The sequence below is a fragment of the Arachis stenosperma genome, chromosome 5 (genome assembly GCF_014773155.1).
Source record: "Arachis stenosperma cultivar V10309 chromosome 5, arast.V10309.gnm1.PFL2, whole genome shotgun sequence".
Taxonomy (NCBI): domain Eukaryota; kingdom Viridiplantae; phylum Streptophyta; class Magnoliopsida; order Fabales; family Fabaceae; genus Arachis; species Arachis stenosperma.
Genome location: NC_080381.1, coordinates 105,215,555 through 105,230,167, shown reverse-complemented (window position 1 = coordinate 105,230,167; position 14,613 = coordinate 105,215,555).

The following is a 14,613-nucleotide window of genomic DNA, read 5'->3' as shown; positions in this document are numbered from 1 at the left end:
TGTTTTTTATGAAAATTGCCAGCATGCCTTTGAAACTTTAAAACATAAACTCACAACAGCACCAATTATCACACCTCCGGATTGGGAACTACCCTTTGAACTCATGTATGATGCAAGTGATATTGCAATTGGTGCTGTACTTGGACAAAAGAAGGGAAACTTGCATCATGTCATATATTATGCAAGTAAGGTGTTGAATGAGGCTAAAAAAAATTACACCACAACAGAGAAGGAATTGTTAGCTGTAGTTTATGCATTTGATAAGTTCATATCATACTTGATAGGATCTAAAATTGTGGTTTATACTGACCATGATGCCCTCAAGTATTTGATGTCAAAGCAGGATGCTAAACCAAGACTTATCAGGTGGATACTACTCCTACAGGAGTTTGACATTGAGGTAAGGGACAGGAAAGGCACCGAAAACCGAGTTGCTGATCATTTGTCAAGGCTGCCACAAGAAACAATTCAAGAAGCCTCACAACCTGTGAATGAAAGCTTCCCAGATGAACACCTATTGCAGGTTCAACAAACACCTTGGTTTGCTGACATAGCAAACTATAAAGTGGGGAGAAAGATACCTCAAGAATTCACTAAGCAACAAGTGAAGAAGCTAATCAATGAAGCAAGGAAGTTCTTGTGGGATGAACCTTTTCTGTTCAAGAGATGTTCTGATGGAGTAATTAGGAGATGTGTCCCTGAGAGTGAAATAAGAGATATATTGTGGCACTGCCATGGCTCAACTTATGGTGGACATTTTGGTCCAGAAAGAACAGCTGCAAAGATATTGCAAAGTGGGTTCTCTTGGCCAACTATCTTCAAAGATGCCAGAGAGTTTGTCCACCAATGTAATGAATGCAAGAGAGAAGGAGGATTGACAAGAAGGAATGAGATGCCGCAGAATTTCATTTTGGAATTAGAATTATTTGATCTATGGGGCATTGATTTCATGGGACCCTTTCCCCCTTCCTATTCTTTCAGATATATCTTGGTAGCAGTGGAGTATGTTTCAAAGTGGGTGGAAGCCATAGCCACAACTACTTGTGATGCACAAATTGTCCTTCAATTCCTCAAGAAGCACATTTTTACTAGATATGGGGTACCCAAGGGTCTTATTAGTGATGGTGGTGGTCATTTTTGTAACAAACAAATGGAGAAACTTCTTCATAAATATGGAGTTATTCATAAAGTAGCCACACCATATCACCCTCAGACTAATGGGCAGGCTGAGTTAGCAAACAGAGAATTGAAGAAAATCCTAGAGAAAACAGTAGGAAGCACAAGAAAGGATTGGGCTAGGAAGTTGGAAGATGCACTCTGGGCGTACAGGACAGCTTTCAAAACTCCCATTGGGAAGTCCCCCTTTTAGCTATTATATGGCAAATCTTGTCACCTCCCTGTAGAGCTTGAACACAAGGCCTTTTGGGCTACTAAACTCCTAAACCTTGACTCTGAAACAGCAGGGGAGAAAAGGTTGCTGCAGCTAAATGAGCTGGATGAATTTAGGCTAGAAGCCTATGAAAATACCAAGATATACAAGGAAAAAGCCAAGAGGTGGCATGACAGGAAGATCTTGAAGAAAGAATTCAAACCTAGGCAACAAGTACTATTGTACAACTCAAGACTCAAGATATTCCCTGGCAAGCTTAAATCTAAGTGGACTGGTCCATATTTGGTAACTAAGGTCTTTCCTTATAGGAATATTGAATTGCTAGACGAAGCAACAAAGAGTCGATTCACAGCAAATGGTCACAGAGCAAAGCTATACCTAGGAGGACAATGGGACAAGGAAAAAGAGGTTCAGAATCTAAATCCTTCTTGAAGTAAAAATAGAAGATGTCAAGCTAGTGACAATAAAGAAGCGCTTGTTGGGAGGCAACCCAACCTGAGGTAGTTTTCTTTTCATAGCTTTTTCAATAAAAATGTTGAATAATTGGTATGCATTGCAAGGAGCTAAGTTTGGTGTTGCACACCAAAACAATTTAAGGGAGAATGAAAGATTCTAAGTTTGGTGTTCCACCAAAAATCTCATTTAAAAGAACATTCTCACTTCCTGCACAATGCTAGCTATAGCTCCAAGCAATCAGACAAATTATTCAACTATTTATCTACTTTCTAGCTTTAATCCCATAACCTTTAGCAAGAACACAAGGTTTTACATATGGTTAACTTGCTGCATCAGAGGCAGTGGCAAGCATTTAAGTTTGGTGTCTCCAACACCAAAATAAATCCAAGAGCCACACTCAATTTATGCATACTAACCATGCAATTAAGGGCTTGAGAAGCAAGCAACTTTGAGAATTATGCAGGACATGAGTCAACAATTGAAGATATTGTGCATCCTAACTCAAAGAAAACACAACAGAAGGAAGAATCAAAGGGCTGCAACTTCAAAGGTTGTATCTAAACTTAATGCTTGCTGCTGTGTATTGTTTTGAACATGGGAACCATTATATATCCTGCTAAAGTGTTTATCTAGTTACAAGTGAAGTTGTTTGATTAAGTATGCTAATCTGCATAATGCTTGTCATCCATCACCTAGCTGAATTTTGTTTTGTCTCCCATATGCTTGAATAGAAGAGAATTGTTTGAATTGGAAAGTAAATATCCAATGTTGCATAAGTTAGAATGGAAGTTAATGGTGGTGTATGTGTTTGATTAAATGCATAACTCATAAAATAATTGCTGCATAATGTCATTTTCATTGAAGTGTGAGCTAACTTGCTGTTATAAAGGTTCTTATCAGTAAAGAAAAAGCCCTTGAGAGCAAAAAAAAATAAAACAGAAAGAAAAGGAAGTAGAAAAAGCCAATGTGGCAAGAAAAATAAAGAATAAAGGCTGGACACCAATAGCTTGGACCCTAGGACACATGCCTGTGGTGTTCTTGTACTAGGATATACTTGGATAAGTAAATTCTGAGGGGTATTTTAAAACCCGGTCACTTAGATCAACTGATTTGGGATGGCCAATTGAAAGTCCACAATAAAGAGCAACCTAGATACAGAACATTTAGTTATCCAAAGAGATGCTGGGCATCAATGATCCTAGGAAGAAATAGTGAGCCATGTGTCTGTGGTGGAAAGATGTTGAGTAAAAATAAAGCCAAAGGCTACTACTGCAACATTAGACACCAAGCCTCCAAAAGAATAATAAGCTTGTTAAGCAACATGAGAAAATAAAAGTTAGCAAGGGAGCAAAGAAAGAATAAACCTTATAACAGCAAGTTTAGTAAGCCTTTGAGGAAAAATGTATATTATGTAACAGCAACAATAATTGAGTTATCATTGTCTGCATAAAAACTCCATGAATCAAGTTCTGCTATATGCCTAATAAGGATATGTTTTCTTTTCTTGTTCATTTCATTTTCTCTTAGTTTTGATGCTTGCTTGGGGACAAGCAAGAATTAAGTTTGGTGTTGTGATGACAGGTCATCATATACCCATTTTTCAAGCTAATTTCACTTGTTTTACTAGTCTTTATGCACTTTCTTGCATCTTAAGTAAGTAATTTGGAATGAAAATGCATAACTTCTTTAAATCAAACAACCACCATTAAATTGATGCTAAATCATGAGGTTTGAGCTAAAATTAATTGATTTTTAATGAATTATAAACCTTATGAGTTTAGAGATACTTCGATTGGTTGTTTTGGTTTCTTGTAGGTGAAGAAAAGAAGAAAAGAAGAAAAATGTGGCTTAAAGAAGTGTGGCCAAGAAATGAGAAGCGTGGTGCAACATAGAAGGAGGAGGCAAACACTGCCCTCCACAAGAGCACACTGCACTCCAGGAGAGCAACATATTGAACCAAGCCTTGAAAAGCAACATTGCCCTGCCCACAACAAGGGCGGAGCACAATTTGATGCCAAGAACCAAAGGAAGCAAAAACTCTGCCCTGCCCTCCTCAAGAGCAATATCGGGCTTTCATGGAAAATAATTCAAAGGAAATTGCTTCCTAGTGCTTCCTATGGGTTTCGAACCCAAGAGCAAGGAGGAAAGAAGTAGCGCTCAACCACAAGGAAAACAAGCAAAAATTGGCTTGCTTTCAATCTCCAAGAATCGAACACGGCACCATGAGGAAGCAAGGAACTAAGCGTTACTTTGGTGCCAAGAAAACCAAGGAAAAAAGAGCAACGTGTGCCTCCACCGAGTTTCGAACGTGGGACTTCACCTTTGGCACATTGCCCTGCCCTCCACAAGGGCAGGGCAGCATTTCTTGGTGCATGGTGCAGCATCTTGGCACGGCCAGGACTTGAACACTCGGGCAGTAGCATGCACACACGGGCAGCATATGGCGCACCATGGCAACTCTGCCCTGCCCTCCACAAGGGCAGGGCAGCATCCTGCAGCATCATACGCAGCACGAGCACGCAATGAGGCTTCATCACACAATTTCCTGCTCTGCCCTCCACAAGGGCAGGGCAGCCTCCTGGAAGCTACTTTCTCATGGGCTCAAAATTGGATTAAAAATCCAATTTAATTCATTTCTTCACCAAATCAAAAGCCCATCCAAATTCCAAAATCCAAGAATAGAAAGTGTATAAATAGGAGATAGTTTGATGTAATTAGGACCCTTCTTTTGATTTTTGAATTCTGACTTTTTGAAATTTCATTTTCTTTGAGAGCTTTGAACTGAGATTTTATAGAATTGGGAAGGAGAATTGATCTCTCTTCTTCCCTGTTCTTGCTTGAGCATTTTTACTTTTCTTGTTTGAATCTTGGATTTGAAGAATTGAGGAATTTCTGTCTCAATCTCCATTTAAGATCTCTTTGATTTCTCTACTTCATAATTGAGTTGAATCCCAATTCCTTTACTGCTTCCTCTTTAATTTCTTGTTAATTGCTTGAGAATTTGGATCTGGGAAGGCAATTGAGATCTAGACTTTGCTATCTAGTCTCTGGAGTCCTGAGATCCCATTTTCCTTTTGGTTCTTCTGTGAACCCCTACTGCAATTTAATTTCCCTTTCTGTTTGAGATCTAACAGAACTCAAATCATCTCTTGCTTTGATAATTGTTGCAAATTTAATTTCCCTTGCTTGAATTCTGAAATCCCAGTCCTCAAATCCCTTTTCCATTCCAGCAATTTATATTTCTTGCACTTTAAGTTACTGTAATTTACATTTCTTGCACTTTAAGTTTCAGTCATTTAATTTCTTGTTCTGTAAGATTCAGCTCTTTTACTTTCAGTTCTCTTTAATTTCTGCAATTCTTCCCTCCCCCTTTACATTTTATGTCATTTACTTACTATTAGATACAAAATCACTCAACCAAAACTTGATTCGCTTGACTAAATCAACCACTAAACTAAAATTGCTCAATCCTTCAATCCTTGTGGGATCGACCTCACTCCCGTGAGTTTTATTACTTGATGCGACCCGGTACACTTGTCGGTGAGTTTTGTGTTGGATCGTTTTCCACACATCACCTACAACGCCCTAATAGGTCAAGCAACACTGAACCAGCTCACCGTAGTAGTCTCAACTCCACATCTATGCATGAAGTTCCTAACTCCAGAAGGGATTGCCACGATAAAAGGATACCAAAAAATTGCGCAACGCTGTTACAATGAAAGTTTGAACCTTAGAGGTAAAGGAGAGGAAATCAATACTCTCGAACTCGGGGGAATTCGAGGTCGTGAGGAACTCTATCCACAACCTGAAGGCGAGATCAAAGAAGTCCAGATCGGAGATACCCTGGATAAAACAACAAATATTGGGGCAACTCTGAAAGGAGATGTAAAGGAGCCTCTGGTACAGTTCTTAAAAGATAATTCCGACCTCTTTGAATGGAAGGCCGCAGGTATGCCGGGCATAGACCCCAAACTAATGTGCCACAAACTGGCGGTATACCCAGGATCTCGGCCAGTACAGTAGAAGCATAGGAAGCTCGGATCGGAAAGGTCCCAAGCTATGGAAGAACAGGTACAAGCCTTATTAGAGGCAGGATTCATAAGAGAAGTCAAATACCCACTATGGCTAGCCAACGTTGTCTTGGTAAAAAAGTCAAATGGGAAGTGGCAGATGTGCACTGACTACACCAATCTTAATAAAGCTTGCCCAAAAGATCCCTATCCACTACCAAGTATAGACAGTCTAGTGGATGCCTCCTCTGGATATAAGTACCTCTCCTTCATGGATGCTTATTCAGGATACAACCAAATCCCGATGTACCCGCCCGATCAAGAAAAGACCTCATTCCTAACCCCAAAAGCAAATTTCTGTTATATCGTCACGCCATTCGGACTCAAAAATGCAGTTGCTACCTTCCAAAGATTAATGAACAAAGTCTTCGTAGATCATATTGGGAAACTAATGGCAGTGTATGTAGACAACATGATGGTAAAAACACAAAGTGAGGAATCATTACTGTCCGACCTCACCAAAGTGTTTGACACCATAAGAAAGCATGGTATGCGACTTAATCCTACAAAGTGCACCTTTGTAGTAGAGGCTGGTAAATTGTTAGGCTTCATGCTCACACAAAGAGGAATTAAGGCGAACCCTGATAAATGCCAGGCCATACTGAACATGAAAAGTCCGACCTGTATCAAAGAGGTCCAACAGCTCAACGGAAGACTGGCCGCCCTGTCTAGATTTCTAGCTGGATCGGCCATAAGAACTCTTCCCTTCTACAAAACATTAAGGAAAGGAAAGAGGTTTGAATGGATAGTGGAATGCGAGCAAGCCTTCCAAGATTTCAAAAAATTCTTGGGGTAACCACCCATTCTTATCCGACCACGGGGAGGAGAAACACTCATATTATATCTTGCAGTGGGAAGTCGGGCAATAGCATCAGCACTAGTCAGAGAGGACGATCGTGAGCAATAACCCATTTACTTCATCAGCAAGGCTCTACAAGGGGCCGAACTAAACTATCAAAAGATAGAAAAGTTCACCTACGCCCTCATATTAACTTCTCGACGCCTCCACCCATTCTTCTAGGCTCACACCATCAAGGTTCGGAACAACCAGCCCATAAAAATCATTTTTTAGAAGACAGACTTAGTTGGAAGAATCCTACAGTGGGCAGTGGAGTTGTATGAGTTTGATCTTCAATACGAAGCCCAGACAGCCATGAAATCATAGTACCTGGCCGACTTCATTGCCGAATATACTGACACCCCGGGAACTCCTACGAAATGGAATCTCTACGTAGATGGCTCTTCAAACAAGACCGGGAGTGGAGCAGGGGTGATAATAGAGAGCGATCAGGGAACCCAAATCGAACTCTCCTTAAAATTCGTGTTCCCTGCTGTTCATACCCTGACCGAGCTCTCCAAACTCGGTAAAGCTGATAGAAGGCCCGACCTCGACCCAAGGCCCACGTTCGAGGTCGGACCTCGGACAAACAGGCCAAAGAAAGGCCCGTCAGAAGGAACTAAGCCCAAAACCTAAAGGCCGAAAGGGCCTGGGAAAGGCGGTTCCGCAAAGATAGAGATAAATCTCCCAAAAGATAAGATAAGATAAGAATATCTTATCCAGGGATGATCGCAGCCAACTACTATAAATACACTGGAGCACCCAGGTATAACTCATACTCTAATTCTACTTGATATCTGCTTGGACCCATGCTAACTTAAGCATCGGAGTGTCATTGCAGGTACAACCCCCCGCCGTTCAGCACAACCAGCTCGGGTCACAGACCCCCCACCTCGGGCCTTGCCAGAAGACCGAGCTACACGTTTCAGGTAACCCTCGGAACATTGGCGCCGTTGCCGGGGACCTGGAAGTCATCCCTTTACCATGGCGGACGACCCTCCCAACAATAACCACGCTACATCAGAACAAGAAGAGGAAGTTGACACCGGAGAACGGCCGGACAGCCCTCTATCACCACGCACTCCAGGAGGAAACAAACAGAATCGCCCAAAGACATCACCCCCAGACAAAGATCCACAAAATCCCGAAAGAGAAAAAAGTTCGGAGATTCTGGAAACAGTTCGGGCACAACAAAGCCGGCTGAGACAACTCGAAGAGGACGTAAAGAAGCAGAAGGAAACTGAACAGGATCTGAGAAGGGAAGCTCGCAAACGCAGGGAATTGGAAGAAAAACTGCGGAAGATAGAGGCCAACCTAAAAGATCGGATGGAACACGGCACCACTCCCGAAAGCAACCATGATCCCTTCACACAAGAGATCATGAAAGAGAAGGTACCGCGAAACTTCAAACCACCAGATATGGACCTCTACGACGGCACCACCGATCCAAGTCATCACCTCAGCAATTTCAGAAGCAGAATGTACTTAGTCGACGCCTCCGACGCGATTCGATGCAAAGCCTTCCCCACCACTCTCACTAAGTCAGCCATGAAGTGGTTCGACAACCTGCCACCAGGATCAATCTCCAGCTTTGAAGACCTAACCAAAAAATTCTTAACAAGGTTCTCTATTCAAAAGGACAAGGCAAAACATGCCCCCAGCCTACTCGGGATCAAACAAGGCAACCAAGAAACTCTCAGAGAGTACATGGAGCGATTCAACAAGGCCTGCCTGGACATACAACACTTGCCCACGGAAGCAGCCATCATGGGATTAGCAAACGGCCTAAAAGAAGGACCGTTTAGCCAATCCCTATCCAAAAGATACCCGACCTCCTTATACGAAGTACAAGAACGGGCAGGAAAGTATATCAACATGGAAGAAACCTCCCAGCTGAGAGACTCTTCCAGGAAGGAGTCAACCTACCCGCCCCGAGATCGAGATCGGGAACAAAAAAAGAAAGAAGAATCCAACTCGGACAAGCCACGAAAATACCACAGCTACACTCCCCTCCGAGTCTCCCTGGTAGACGTCTACAGAGAAGTATGCCACACCGAGAAGATCCCACCACCCAAACCTCTGAAGCACAAGAGAGCAGGAAGAGATCGGTCCGAGTACTGCGAATATCACAGACTCTACGGCCACTCTACTAACGACTGCCACGACTTAAAGAATGTTATAGAAAAGCTAGCCAGAGAGGGAAAACTCGACAGATACATAGCTGAGAAAGGAGAAGAAACCAGAAAGAGAAGACGGGGAGATAACGAAGATCGGGCCGAGCAAACACGAACCCCGCGAACTCCTGAAAGGCACATACACATGATAAACGGAGGTTTCGCAGGGGGAGGGACATCCAAATCCTCACGGAAGAGACACCTCAAAGAAGTCTACCATGTCCGAGAAGACAGCCCCTTACCCGAGTTACCTACTATCTCATTTACCCGAGAAGATGCTCTTGGAATAATACCCGGACACGACGACCCTATGGTGATCACCATCATCCTAGCCAACGCCAACTTACATCGAACCCTGATCGACCAAGGAAGCTCAGCAGATATCCTGTTCAAAGCAGCCTTCGACAAGCTCGGACTCGAAGAAAAAGAGCTAAAAGCCTATCCCACCGACCTGTTTGGACTAGGAGATACCCCGATCCGCCCCTTGGGATACATCTCATTACACACTACCTTTGGAAAAGGCGAGCAAACCAAAACACTAAACATCGACTACATTGTAGTCGACGTCACTTCAGCATACAATGCCCTCATTGGACGACCAACCCTAAACAGACTAGCGGCTATAGTCTCGACCCCACACCTCTGTATGAAGTTCCCTACCGCAAAGGGAATCGCTACCCTAAAAGGCGACCAAAAACTAGCACGACGATGCTACAACGAAAGTCTGAGCCTAAAAGGGAAAGAGGTCAACATAATAGAACTCGGGCGAGTCCAAGCCCGAGAAGATCTTCGGCCACAACCAGAAGGAGAGACCAAAAAGATCCAGATCGGGAACACACCCGAGAAAGTAACAAACATAGGGGCAAACCTCGAGGCAGGCCTAAAGGAGGAACTCACAACCCTCTTAAGGGAGAATTCCGACCTCTTCGCCTGGAAAGCCTCCGATATACCAGGCATAAGCCCCGACCTGATGTGCCATAAGCTATCAGTATACCCGGGATCCCGACCTGTCCAACAAAGACGCAGGAAGCTCGGGCCCGAACGCATGCAAGCAATAGAAGAACAAGTGCAAGCACTACTAGATGCAGGGTTCATTAGGGAAGTAAAGTACCCCCTATGGCTCGCAAATGTGGTCCTAGTGAAGAAGCCCAATGGAAAATGGAGGATGTGCGTCGACTACACGGATCTCAACAAAGCCTGCCCCAAAGATCCATATCCACTACCGAACATCGACGCCTTAGTCGATGCCGCTTCGGGCTACAGATACCTCTCCTTCATGGATGCATACTCGGGATACAATCAAATCCCGATGTATGGACCCGACCAAGAAAAGACCTCGTTCATAACCCCAAGGGCAAACTACTGCTACGTAGTAATGCCCTTCGGGCTGAAGAACGCAGGGGCAACCTACCAGAGGCTAATGAACAAAGTGTTCTCAGAACACATCGGGCTACAGCTAGAGGTGTACGTCGACGACATGCTAGTAAAGACACAAGAAGATAGAAACTTGGTCGCCGACTCAGCAGTATCTTCGACACCCTCCGGAAACACAACATAAGACTTAACCCGACAAAGTGCACCTTCGCCGCAGAAGCCGGGAAGTTCTTAGGCTTCATGCTGACTCAGAGAGGCATCGAAGCAAACCCGGACAATGCCAAGCAATACTCAATATGAAAAGCCCGACGTGTGTCAAAGAAGTACAACAACTAAATGGGAGACTAGCCGCCCTATCAAGATTCTTGGCAGGATCAGCGATAAGATCACTCCCTCTCTACTCACTCCTAAAGAAAGGGAAACCCTTCTCTTGGACCCCGGAATGCGAAAAGGCCTTCCAAGAATTCAAGGAATTCCTCGGGCAGCCACCAATCTTAACCCGACCTCTAAAAGGGGAAGAGCTCGTACTATCCTGTCGGTCGGACATCGGGCAGTCGCCTCGGCACTAATACGAGAAAATGAGGAGGGGCAACACCCCATATACTTCGTAAGCAAAGCACTACAAGGGGCCGAATTAAACTATCAGAAAATAGAGAAATTCGCCTATGCACTAGTGTTCACAGCTCGGAGACTCCGCCCCTACTTTCAAGCCCACACCATCAAAGTCCGGACAAACCAACCCATGAGACACATCCTACAAAAGACAGACATGGCAGGACGAATCCTACAATGGGCGGTGGAATTGTCCGAGTTCGACCTCCACTATGAAGCCCGGACTGCCATAAAATCTCAATACCTAGCCGACTTCGTCGCAGAATACACTGAGACCCCGGTAACCCCACTCTCATGGAATCTGTATGTCGACGGATCCTCAAACAAAACAGGAAGCGGGGCCGGTGTTATACTCGAAAGCGATCAAGGAACACGGATTGAGCTATCCCTAAAATTCGAGTTCCAGGCCTCAAATAACCAAGCCGAATACGAAGCCCTACTAGCGGGACTAAAACTAGCCGAAGAGGTCAGAGCAAAGAGGATCACGATCTTCAGCGACTCCCAGGTCGTCACATCACAAGTAAATGGAAGCTACCAGGCCAAAGACCCTACTATGAAAAAATACCTGGACCAAACACAGGCGCAATTACGACACTTCCCGGAAATACAAATCCAGCACATACCCCGGGAGCAAAATGCCCGGGCAGACGCCCTCTCAAAACTTGCTAGCACCAAGCCCGGAGGGAACAACAGAAGTCTCCTCCAAGAAACTCTACAATCCCCCTCCGTGTTAAGGGAGGAAGAAATACTAAATATATCCGGGCAACAACAAGGATGGATAACCCCCATACTCAACTATCTGAAATCGGGAACTCTCCCCGCCGAAAGAAAAGAAGCTAAAAGGCTTACAAAAGACGCCCAGAACTACACGTTAATCCACGACGTATTATACAGAAGAGGATTCTCAAACCCCCTCCTGAGGTGCGTCCCGACCACAGAAACAAAGAGCGTCCTCGAAGAAGTCCACAAAGGCATGTATGGGAACCATCTCGGAGCCCGGGCCCTGTCCAAGAAAATAGTCAGAGCCGGGTTCTACTGGCCGACCTTGCAAAGAGACGCGGCAGAGTTTGTGAAAATATGCCCCCCCTGCCAAAAACACGCCAATTTTCACAAAGCACCGCCCGAAGACCTCATAAGCATCACCGCACCATGGCCCTTCGCAAAGTGGGGACTCGACCTACTCGGCCCATTCCCACAAGGACCGGGGCAAGTCAAGTACCTCATAGTAGGGGTCGACTACTTCACAAAGTGGATCGAGGCTGAACCCTTAGCCACTATTACGGCTCAGAAAAGCCGTAAATTCCTATACAAAAACATTGTCACGAGGTTCGGAGTCCCTACTCCATCACAACAGACAATGGAACACAGTTCACAGACGCAAGTTTTCAGAACTTGGTGGCCGAGCTAAAAATCAAACAGCAGTTCACATCGGTCGAACACCCGCAAGCCAATGGACAAGCAGAGGCCGCAAATAAAGTCATCTTGGCCGGGTTAAAACGAAGACTCCAAGAGGCCAAAGGGGCATGGGCCGATGAACTCCCCCAGGTATTATGGGCATATCGGACAACCCCGCACTCTACAACAGGAGAATCCCCATTCCGACTAGCCTACGGAATGGAGGCAATGATTCCCGTCGAAATAGACGAAGGATCACCCAGAACCATCTTCTACAACGAAGGAGGCAACCCTCAGGCACAAAGGGAAGAACTCGACCTCCTACCCGAGGTCCGAGAAAGAGCCCGAATCAGAGAAGAAGTCTTAAAACGACGAACGGCCCTCAGATATAACCGAAAGGTGATAAAACGAAGCTTCTCCACTCACGACCTGATTTTAATCCGAAACGACATCGGAACACAAAAATCGGGAGAAGGAAAGCTAGCCGCAAATTGGAAGGGGCCCTACAAAGTAACAGAAGTCTTAGGGACAGGCTACTACAAGATATCCGACCTAGAAGGCAATGAGCTGCCCAGAACCTGGCACGCCTGTAACCTAAGACGATACTACAGCTAGAAAAACTTAACCCGAGGTGTACTCTTTTTCCCCACGAGGGTTTTTTAATGAGACACCGGTTAAGTAGGACACCCGACCTAGTCAAAAGGGTAAACACTTTGTACATATTCTTCTTTTTAATACTAATCAAATTTCTTTATTTTCTCTTTCTCGTTATAAAGCATATCCTAAAAAGTACCCCACCAAGGCGCATTAATTTATGCTCGGCAAAACGCAAAAAATCATTTGCCAAAGGCCATACGAGGTCGGCAAAGATGAAGCGACGAGGTTCAAATTAATGTGAGAAGTTATAAAAGTAACTCTGAAATGGCTCAAAAAGCCAAATAGAAAAGAAGTTACAAAAATAACTTAAAAAAGGCCGACCAAACAACGAAGTCGGACCTGACCAAAGGGGTACTCAAGGATCCCGATGTCCGAGAGTAAACTCGGACCCAAGAAAGAAGCTGGCAAAGAACCAGGACTTCGAGAAACGCTAGCTAAAAAGTTGTTACCCAAAAACAACTAAAAAGCAAAAAGCGAGAAAGTCAAGGCGCTAGCTAAAAAGTTGTTACCCAAAAACAACTAAAAAGCAAAAAGCGAGAAAGTCAAGGCGCTAGCTAAAAAGTTGTTACCCAAAAACAACTAAAAAGCAAAAAGCGAGAAAGTCAAGGCGCTAGCTAAAAAGTTGTTACCCAAAAACAACTAAAAAGCAAAAAGCGAGAAAGTCAAGGCGCTAGCTAAAAAGTTGTTACCCAAAAACAACTAAAAAGCAAAAAGCGAGAAAATCAAGACGCTAGCTAAAAAGTTGTTACCCAAAAACAACTAAAAAGCAAAAAGCGAGAAAGTCAAGGCGCTAGCTAAAAAGTTGTTACCCAAAAACAACTAAAAAGCAAAAAGCGAGAAAGTCAAGGCGCTAGCTAAAAAGTTGTTACCCAAAAACAACTAAAAAGCAAAAAGCGAGAAAGTCAAGACGCTAGCTAAAAAGTTGTTACCCAAAAACAACTAAAAAGCAAAAAGCGAGAAAGTCAAGGCGCTAGCTAAAAAGTTGTTACCCAAAAACAACTAAAAAGCAAAAAGCGAGAAAGTCAAGGCGCTAGCTAAAAAGTTGTTACCCAAAAACAACTAAAAAGCAAAAAGCGAGAAAGTCAAGGCGCTAGCTAAAAAGTTGTTACCCAAAAACAACTAAAAAGCAAAAAGCGAGAAAGTCAAAACGCTAGCTAAAAAGTTGTTACCCGAGAACAACTAAAAAGCATAAAAGCGGAACGAGACAATCGAAACACAAAGCATGGCATAATAAAGCTACAAGAGTAGCTAAAATAGCAGAACAGGTGTCCAAAATGTTTGCAGAAAACATCCAAAAAACAAAAAGCCCACAGGTCGGGCAAAAGCACAAAAAGTACAAAAAATTACAGAGGATCAAGGCCCTTTCCAGACTCCGCATCAACACCTGGCTGAAACATGGATATCGGGACTGCAGGAACAGCACCATCGCTTGGAACCTCCATACCAACTCTATCCTCGGCCAAAGGTGAAGTCGGGTTCACGACCGGAGCCTCGGGGTCGGACACCGGAGCCTTGGGGTCGGACATCGGAACCTCATCCTCAACAGGGGCAGGAACAATCTTCCCCTCCACAACCATGTTATCCGTACTGAACAAACTGAGATCCAATTCGGGAGCAAGAACCCGGACCTGATCCCTCAAATTCACA